General features: G+C 48.2%; 1 protein-coding gene across 6 annotated transcripts in view; it reads right to left on the reverse strand.

Annotated features, from left to right (window-relative positions):
• The window catches only part of TCF20 (transcription factor 20), an 80,678-nt gene that overhangs the window by 51,275 nt on the left and 18,908 nt on the right, over positions 1-10,495 (reverse strand). The window lies entirely within an intron of this gene.

Genomic DNA, 10,495 nt, shown 5'->3' on the forward strand with positions numbered 1-10,495 from the left:
GCCCAAGACAATTCTCCTAGAGTACAGAATTGTCATTAAAATTAATCTGGAGCGACTAGGTGGTGCAGTGGATAGAGCACTGGCCCTGGAGTCAGGAGTACCTGCGTTCAAATCCGGCTTCAAACACTTAATAATGACCTAGCTGTGTGGCCTTGGGCAAGCCACTTAACCCTGTTGCCTTGCACAAAAAAAAATCTAATAAAAAAATTAATCTGACAATTGAAATAGCTCATCATCAATAGGTTTGTAAAGTAAATCTTTTCTAACATCAGTTTCAAGGCCATATTCTCCCTCTACAGTCAGTCAAACTGTTCTCACTTGGGTTTCCATTCAAAGCGGGGAGTGGGGTGGGGTGGAGTCCTCTGGGGAGAGAGGATCCTAGCACTTAGAGGATAGGGAACAGGCAGAGGTTCCATGCAGGCAGAAGACAACGTTTTAATGAAGTCTTGAAGGAGGAGAGAAACTCCAGGAGACAGAGGAGAGGACCAGTGGGGCTGGAGCTCAGAGAGCCCCAGGAGGTCAATGAAGAGGGATGATCCATGGTGAGAAAATGAATCTGGCAACAGGGTGGGTCAGCCTGAGGCACAGGCAGAGAGGCCAGTTAGGGGCCAGTATGGGGAACATCAATTTTCAGGCCCAGGTACTCCTCTGGACTCATCTCTAACTCATGTGCCCCCGCCCAGCTCCAAAGCCTTCCGTGGTTCCCCATCACCTCTCCCGAACTTCCCAGTCTAATGTGTCCAAGCCTCTAGGAACCAGGGTCAACCTACTTGGGTTCACACCAAGCTATTTCTCAATTTCATCAAGGATTCCTAGCACATCACAGTCTGTTCTAACTTTACTAAGATGTGTTCCCCAGGGCCAAGTAGAGCAACCTATTAACCATCCTGACATCTTTCACATCCCACATCTGACTGTGCCTCACTGTGCTTATGGTCCAATAAAGCCCCCAAGTCCTGTCTGCGTCACTGCCATCTAGCCACAATCTCTTTATTCTTTAAATTGTGAAAAGAATCTTTTGAGCAAAAATAACAAAAAAGAAAAATTACAAATTCTAGAAGAACTGTGGCAAAACAGGCCCATTAATACATCACTGGCTGAACTGTGAATTGCTCTGGTCAGTCTATTCATCTGAAAGTCACCCAACTGGATGACCCAGAGCTGGCACTACCACGTCTAAAGCCCAGGAGGTCAAAGAAAGAATCCCTATGCACAAAACTATGCATGCCCACAGCTCTTTTTGTGGAGTCAAGAAACTGGAAACTAAGGGGTGTCATCTCTTGGGGATGACTATACTGGGATTCTGTTGCAAGCAGTGACAAAGGGACAATTTCCAAAAAGCCTAGGAAGACTTTGAGAACTGATGTGAAGGTAACAGAAAGCATCCAGGGAACACTGTGTACAAAAGCAGCAGAGTGGAAAAAAAACAAAAAACAAATGAAAAATGTAAAAGTGAGGGCTAACAGACTGATGGGAAACCCAGCTCCTCATTGGCAATGGGCAGACACTCTGGGGGTCCTCCAGGCTCCTCTTTTATCCAATTGCCAGTCTCGACATGAGACAAGGTTTACTTTCTTAAAAACTGTTGGGGGGGAAGAAATGGGAGGAGCCAGCGAGAGGGTCAGTAGGAGAAGCATGCCAAAAACTCATTGGAGGGAGAAGGCAGCTGGGATTTTGGGCACAATCTTCATTTCATCTTCCACTTTGCCATGAGTAGGCTCAGTCACAAGCATGCCCCCGCCCCGGTTTTATCCTGGTCATAGATCCAACAGCAGAGCCAGAGATAGTTCCCAGGTCTTGGCTGCCACCCTGCCTCCTCACGGGACATTCCTCAAGGGGAAGAGCTGCATTTAGGTTTGTAAAGGGTATTATGGATGCTCTCCTAACCACAATTTTGGGACATGGAGTTACTATGACCACACCCATTTCACAGATGAGGAAACTGAGGTAGGAAGAGGTCTAAGGATATGCCTGAGTCCACACAGCCAGTATGTGAACATAGGTCACATCTGAACTTGGGTCCTCCTCTGTGGGCACAGGGCTTTCCTTAAGGGTCTCCCAGCTACCCCTTATCTGTGTTACTATGTCATTATCTCAACTCCTTGAAGTCTGGGACTGTTTTTCATTTTGAAGTAACACCACTCAAAGCTGCATCAGGAATTTGTATGAAGTGTTAAAGTTTATTGATGGATGCACATTGTTTCATCTTGATTTCTGAGTCTTAGTTTCTATAGGACTCCCCTTGGAATCACATCCCTGAAGAGGATTCGAAGAACCAGGGCACCTGGCCTAACCAGAACAGTGTGAAGGGCATCTGAGGGCTGCTCTCAGGTATTCTGAGGGTTATCACTGGCTTGACCCTTCCCACCCTAAGTCATCCTGGACTCCAAACTCACTCTCGTCTCTCAAATGCAATATGGTGCCCAACAAGGACTATGATTTCACCTTTGGAACAGGTCTTGAATATGCACTCTTTTCCTCCTCTGGGATGCCACCCTCCCTGGTCCAGACCCTTTACACCTCACGCCTGGACCACTGCTAGTAGGTATCCTTTCCACAAGTTGCTCTCCTTCCTCCAGTCCATCCTCCTTTTGGCCACAAGAGTGATTTTCCTAAATCACATGTCTGTGTCACCTCCTACTCAGTTCCCCATCACTTCCAAGATCAAATACAAAATGTTTGGCATCCAAAGCCCTCTATCACCCAACCCCCTCCTCCCTTTCTAGTCTCTTTACACCTTATCCCCCCTGCCATATTTTCTTCAATCCAGTGACAATAGCCTCCTGGCTAGTCCATGAACATTCCAGTCCTGGGACCCAGATGTTTTCTTGGAATGTCCCCCACGTCTGAAACTATCTCCTTCCACACCTCTACCAACTGACCTCCTTGGCTTCCTTTAAAATCCATCTTCTGGGACAGCTAGGTGGCACAGTGGATAGAGCACCAGCCCTGGAGTCAGGATACTGAGTTCAAATCTGGCTTCAGACACTTAGTAACTGCCTAGCTGTGTGGCCTTGGGGAAGTCACTTAACCATTGCCTTAAATAAAATTAAAAATAATAAAAATTTTAAAAATTAAATCCTATCTGCTATAGGAAACCTTTCAGAAGGCCCCTTAACTCCAGTGACTTCCCTGGATGAATTATCATCTATTTATAACTTGTTTGTTGTTCTCCTCCCCGACCTCTGAGATCCCAGAGATGTCCTTGTGCCTCTTCTTTAGAGGGCTCATTTAGGGTTGTCTTGGCCTAACAGAGTCTGGAACATAGCATGCCCTTAATCCCAGCTGATTGATGATTGGCCCCAGAGGGTAGAACCTTGAACAATGGCAGGGAGTTGGAGAGAAACAGACTTCAGCTTTGAGAAACTTCCCACCATTGGGAACTTCCATCGGAAGGGATTGTCTGCATCAAAGGGGGATGGGATTGGTCCTGTCTCAAGTCAGGGCTGGACAACTGACTACTTGTCTGACTGTACCTCAGCAGATTCCTGTTTGGGAATGACTTGGGCTGGGTGACCCCTGATGCTCCTTTCTCACTTAAACTATTTCTAAAATGTGTGTGTGTGTATGTGTGTGTGTGTGTGTGTGTGTGTGTACCAGCCCCCAACCATATGGTTCTGATCAGAAAGACATTACCAGCTACAAGAGGCGCTCAGTCAGCTTCTCTTCATATCTGTATGGTAATTAAAAACATTTTGCTCCAAGGTTCTTACTGCTCTAATATATACAAAAGAAAAAAGTGGAAACCACCTAAGTGCCCCAGACTTGGGGGAAGGTTGAAGGGACAATGGCTACCAGTCACTGAATAAAGACAGATGGGGATGGATAGTCTATCGTGAAGCAAATCCTTTCTATTCTCTGCATCTTCTTCAGAAATACTCTGTACACTCTTTCTAATCTTGAAACAAAGCACTGTTAATAGCCCAGAAGTTGTGAAGCTTTGTATTCATCTTCTAAAGTTGATTAAAGTATACAATTAAACCAATGAACCAACCCTTAGAAAACATAGGTGTCCTGTAAGTAATTTCATTATTACATTGATACTTGAGATGGATTTTCCTTTTTCAGATAGATAGAAAGAAGTCAAACATGACCCATGATGTATGATCAAGCCAATAGGCCTCAAAGCAGATCCAGACCATCCCATGGCCAACTAGGATCTCTGAGCCATATGCCTCATGACCAGCTGGAAGAGGACACAGGGAAAGCCTTCCATGAGGCAGGAGGCCCATTTGGAGCTTCAGCTTAATCGGTCAAGGATAAGAAACAGCAAAAGGCAAGGGAAGTCTAAAAAATTCAAAGCGGTGGATAAATCTTGGCCTTTCTAGCTGTGTGACCTTCAACAAGTTACTGACTCTGTGTTTGAGTCTCAGTGTCTTCATCTATAAAGTGGGAAGAAGAGCACTGAATGACAGAATCTATGGCAAACATAACCTGCAAAATGCTGGATAAATGCTAGCTCTTATTAAGACAAAAATGACACGAGTCTGCTGACTGAGGAAAGGCCTACAAATCCCAGAGGCCCTGAGAGGACTTGAGGCTCAGCTAAAACATCACATTTCAGTGGCAGTTTTTAGAAAAAATGGTGATTGTCTCCTGACCAAACAAACAACAAAACCTGGATGAAGAGAACCATTTGGCTTTGGCTCCCGGGCCCGGCGGCTGCCGAGGGAGCTGTAAAGGAGACCTTGGTTTTTCAGTGCAGAATCTAGATGTGTGCTGGCTGTCTGGGACAGAAGGTTTTCCAAACAAAACCACTTCCCTCCCCACCCCCAACTTCCTCCCATCCCTTTCCTGCAACTTCCAGGGAACAATGGAAGCCCCAACAGGATTCCAGCTAGGGGCTTCGCAGGTGGAGGCGCCTCAGAGAGACCAGGAGGGAGGGTGAGCAGCTGAGCCTCAACCCCCCCCCCCCCCGCCCACCATGCTCCCTTCAGCTCTGAACGAAACATGAAGAAAGAGAATGCTGCTGAGCAGAAATGAATCCCTTAAGAATGGGAGAGGGGGGTGGCTAGGTGGCGCAGTGGATAAAGCACCGGTCTTGGAGTCAGGAGTACCTGGCTTCAAATCCGCCTCAGACACTTAATAATTACCTAGCTGTGTGGCCTTGGGCAAGCCACTTAACCCCATTTACCTTGCAAAAACGTAAAAAAAAAAATGAATGGGAGAGAGAAGAGCTGGGCTCCCAAGGAAGTGGGGGGCTGACCCTCAGGTCTACTAGCCACTCTCCTAGAAAGTGCCCAGCGAGGGCCAGCAGGCAGGGCCTTGCTCTGGTCTAGAAATTCAAACCACTCTGGTCCCACCAGACCCTGGCCCTCAAGTCAAGCTCCCATTAAGCAGCTTGAAACAAAGGTCTCAACCAGATCCAGACACAGGTTCCCATCTCTGCTCCACCACCTGTCAGGGCCTCAGTTTCCACATCTGTACAATAGAAGGGCTAGAGTGGCCCCCTTCCAACTTAAACTCCAAGGATTCCTTAGCCAGCTCTTCCAGTCCTCCACATTCAATGACCACATAAACCCTCCTCAATCTCTCACCACTTTGTCTACTATGTGCATGAATCCCAGCCCAACTGGACCACTCACTGTTCCCTGAACAATGGGAGAAACAGAGTGGGGTAAAAGAACCCTAGATTAGAGTTAAAAGACCTGAATCTTGGCTGAACCATCTACTGCTCCCTGGATGACCCTGGAGAAATCCCTTCACCCCTCTGGGCCTCAGTTTACTCCTCTGTTGTCAAAAACAGAGGGGCTTCCCTTCCCAGAATGATGTGAAGGCAAACTAAGTCATCTTTTGTCTCAATTCTTACCTCAGACCAACTGAGACCTGGGAAAGAGTTTAGTTTAAAAAGGTCAGGGTCTCCCACTGCATCTGGGGCCATCTCTGGTCCTAACCAACCCATGTCTTGCCACTGAACTGTGATGACTTGAGATGAGGTTGCTGACTTGGCACAGCTCTGCTTCACTTAAATCCAATTCCCTTGCAAAGCATGATATCCTCCTCCTGCTGTCACTGGCTCTCTTTAAGAATGAAGGAAGAACAACCTCCTCATCTTTGAAGTGAACTGGTTGGATTAGGTGCATTCTAAGATCATCTAGGGTCATGGTTTTAATTGAAGATCCTGTGATGTACTCTGCTTCCAAGGGCAACTGGGTGGCATAGTGGATAAAGCACCAGGTCTGTGGTCAGGAGGACCTGAGTTCAAATCTCACCTCAGATATGACCTAGCTGTGTGACCCTGGATAAGTGACCTCACCCTGGCTGCCTCAGTTTCCTCATCTCTTAAATGAGCTGAAGGAAATGGCAAACCATTCCAATATTTTTGCCAAGAAAATCCCAAATAGGGTTAACGAAGAGTTAGTCATGGCTGAAAAGGACTGAAGAATCGCTATTTCTACCCTGATCTCAACTGTGAAACCTTTACTTATTCCTTCTCACAAATCCCAGTTAAAATAGCACCTCCTGGAAACTCTAGAGGGTCTTTTTAAAATAGGAAAACAAAAATGGTTGCAAAGGGTGCTACGGTTCTGCCAACTTCGGAAAGGTGCATCACCAGGTCAGCACTGCAATCATTTTACTGCGGACAATCTTTTTGGAAAAAGACCAGGGATTCTTTGTGGCCTGCAAGGTCAGTGAGTCAGTGGGGTGATGTGGCCTTTGAAAAGGAGAAGGCCACCTCAGGAGATATTCAGAAAGGAACCTGGGGCTGCTGCCTTCATCTAAGAGGGGGAGACCTTGGCTAGGCAATTGTGGAGATATCCCAAAGAGGGAGAATGAAGGCAGCAACACCCAACCAAGGCTTCAAAGGAAACCAGGAGGGATTCCAAGAGGGGAGGGGAGGGGAGGGGAGGACACATTCTGGACCAAGAGGACAGAGCCTGAGCATAAGGAGGTTGATGATGATGATGATGATGTTTGTCCTTTGTTCTCAAAGAAGAGCATGACATTAGGGAGGTGATGCCGGGACATGCACAGGATTTGGATTGGAGTGTGTGTGTGTGTGTGTGTGTGTGTCTGTGTGTGGGCCCTGTGCTGTCATCAGCCTCACCTTCTCCTCTGGGGCTGCCTGGGTCCAGAGTCAGATATAAATCAGGATGACTGGAGATGGTCCTATCTATATGTGAGGCAGTCAGGTTAAGTGACTTGCCCAAGGTCACACAGCTAACGAGAGCCAAGAGGCTGAGGCTGGATTTGAACTCCTGTCCACCTGACTCCAAGGCCAGTGCTCTATCCACTGTAGCACCTAGCTGCCCTAGGAAAAGGATGTTGCCCTCCTCAGAAGGGGGCAAGTGAGAGCTCTGGTCAGATGGGCTTCACTTGTCAGGGGACTGCTAGTCTGTCCTAGAGGCAACTTTGGGGGGGGGGGGTAATACCAGTCAGCTCTGAGTTCTAATCATCACAACCTGGCAGTGTGAAAAGCAAATGTCTCATTTCTAATATCCCCCCTCCCCCAAGATTTTCTCCAGATACTGGCTAAAATTTAAATCCACGTTTAAGTAGCAGGTTTACCCTCCAATGACAGAAAGAAAGGAGATATTTACAGATGGCCTGGGGAGGGGAGATGCTCAAAAGAAACAAGGGGTCTCAGTAAGTGGCTAGTGCAATGGCCCTGGGGTCAGGAGGACCGGAGTTCAAATTCAACCTCAGACACTTGAAATTGCCTAGCTGTGTGCCCTTGGGCAGGTCACTTCACCCTACCTGCCTCCCATCCAAGGCCATCTGCAGTCATCTTGTTCCACATCCAGCTACTGAACCCAGATGACTCTGGAGGAAACAGTAAGGCTGGTGACTTTACCCAGACCCGCCCCCCCCGACTCAAGTCCAATTCATATACATGTCATGGAATCACCTCCCTGACACACCATCCATAGTGCAGGTCTTAGAGAGAACATAGGGGGCAGGAGGGAACAGTTGGTGTCCAAACTGCAGAGTCCATGGGAGGCTGGAAAAGTTTGACTGAGGGGAGAGGGGGCAGGTTATGCAGGGCTTTGACCATCAAACAAAGGGTTTTCTATTTGTTCCTGGAGGGTAGCTGGGGAGCTGAGCCCAGGTGTTTATGCCGACCACACAGGGCAAGAGGCTGGCTCCTGGAGGGAGCGGAGGTGAGGGAGGAGCTAGGGGTGACAGACTGCAAGTCTTGGGAGGGAGGAAGGTAGGGAAGATGGGGGAGACTGAGTGAGTTCAGTCTTGAACATCTAGGAGGCTTTCAGTTCTAGGTGTCCAGAAGACAACTGGAGGGCCAGTCGGCAGTCTAGAGTGGAGGCTGCAGGAGCACAGAGGCCGCAGAGGGGCTGAGAGATGTCAAGGGTCTAAAAAGGATCAGACTTGATAGGTGTGGAGAGGGAGGGGGAAGAGCAAGGAAGACTGGGGCTGTGAGCCTTGAGAGAGACCCAGGGAGGATGAGGAGGGTGGGGCCTCCAACAGTCAACCAGACACTGAATTCAGGTGAGAGTGGTGGCAGCTTTTCTTTGTCGGAACTCTAGGGTTTACCTAGGATCAGGATCTTCATACAGCAGGCCTTCAATAAGTGTTTATTCAGGGGGAAAAAGGAGTGAATGGCAACTGCCCAAATATTTCCTTCCTCTCAAGTCAAATCATCCAACCATGGAATTTTAGTTCAGAAGAACTTTGGAGATCTAGTCCAAGAGATGACAAGGTGCCCAGCCATCAAGAAGCTACCTGAGAAGAGGGAGGAAGCAGAGTTTGGAGGCCAGGGAGGAGCCCAGGGGGCTGCGGGCTTCATCGTGGGCTGGCTGGCAACCCAAGGCAGACAGGCCTCCTCAGATCAGCTAGCTCTTCCAGCTAGAGCCTGAAGAAAAACCAATCAACCAAACCAGCCCATTTCCAGGGCTCGAGAACCTCTCCTCTGCTTGGGGATGACTTTTGGGAGATTTACAAGTCTGCTTCGAGGCATTTTGGGGGGGGGGGGAGACAGCAGGCACTCAGATATAGAGAATAAACACAAAGCAATTTTGGGAGTGGGGATCGTTGAAGAGGTTTACATTCCAGAGACCCTGACTTCAAATCCTGACTGTCCAGATGACTTCAGGACTCCTGGCCTTTCTGCTTTAGTTCCACCACCAACTCTTCCCGAGGAGGGGGTGGGCCAAGAGCAGCTCCTTCCCTCAGGAGCTGATCAGTCTCTTGCCCATCAGAGCAGGTCAAGCCCTCAGGGAACCTAAGGGGACCAAGGTCTTGGTGTTCAGAGGACCAGGGTTCAAACTGGACCACACTCCTGAACTAGCTGGATGACCCTGAGCGAGTCACTTCCACCTCTTATCTGCCTCCGTTTCCTCAACTCAAGATAAAAGGTGGTCCCTTCTCCTGTCACGCCAGCTCCTCTGAAGTCTCCGTGAACCGGTGGAGAAGCCATAACTGCGGCCATGCTGTCAAAACCTCCACGGCTCCCCGTCAAGCTCAGGAAGGAAAGCCAGGAGGCCGCCGTGCCTCAGACAAACACATTTTTAACCTGTCCTTGGCCTGCTAGGAGAAGGCAATGAGAAATGCAGTCAGCCGAGCCCCTTGGACTTGATTTTATTGGCGCTACCAACACCATAGGTCAAGCTGTCAGAGAAGCAAAAAGCTGAGCTCCAATTCTGTGGGTCTCGTCCACTCCAGATAAAAGCCAATGGACCTTTTTACAGTTTATGGGGTTCTCTCCGTATGGCTGGCTAGGCAGGCACGGGAAGAGTATTGTTGGGATGATTAATTTCCGAGAACCGAGAACCCAGCATGGAGAGAGAAGCTGGGGGAGCAGACTTGTGGTGGCCAACGAGATCAACTTTTCAAAAGAAACTCTTGGGGATAGAATTCATCCAAAGATCAGATGTCTTCTCTACCTTTCTGGGCTGCGGGAGCCTAGCACATCTCCATATGTAAAACTGCAGATCCTCCCCAAACCCACCAAGTAGAGACATTAATAAAAACCATAAATAGCATGGCAACAAAAGGGCAAGGCCTAACATTACCCAACAGCCGTTGGCTGTCTTTCCCAAGAGATTTAAAAGAAGCAATAACCATAAAACCCTCCTCCCTACTCAACTGGAGCCCAATTCAATTTATTGCATTAGGGAGAAGAACAGGGAAAGATGGGGAACACTCCTGCTTCAGAACAGAGAGGGCCTCTTCTATTTGCCAACACTGAATTGCCGAAAGAAAGGGACTCCCAAAAAGTGTCTTATCCTAGCAAATGCCTTTACTGTGGCCAAAGGTACACCTTCCCCCGCTTCACCCTTCAGTTCTATTTCCTTTATCAGAGGAAGAAAATAAGACCCCAGCAGGCTGCAGAGGTGCCAAGTGTGACCCACTGATCTCAGTCATAGTCAGAAGCCAGATTTCTTTCTAGGCCATGTTCCCTCTTTAAACTTCAGTGCCCACCTTTCTAAATGAGGGCACTGGCTTAGATGAGTTCTAGGGTTCTTTCTATGATGGGGAGAAAGGGTATATGTGACTAACGGTACCAGAAAACAACCTGATAGGAGGAGGAGGGATGTAC

Source organism: Macrotis lagotis, chromosome 2, assembly GCF_037893015.1.
Source record: "Macrotis lagotis isolate mMagLag1 chromosome 2, bilby.v1.9.chrom.fasta, whole genome shotgun sequence".
Taxonomy (NCBI): domain Eukaryota; kingdom Metazoa; phylum Chordata; class Mammalia; order Peramelemorphia; family Peramelidae; genus Macrotis; species Macrotis lagotis.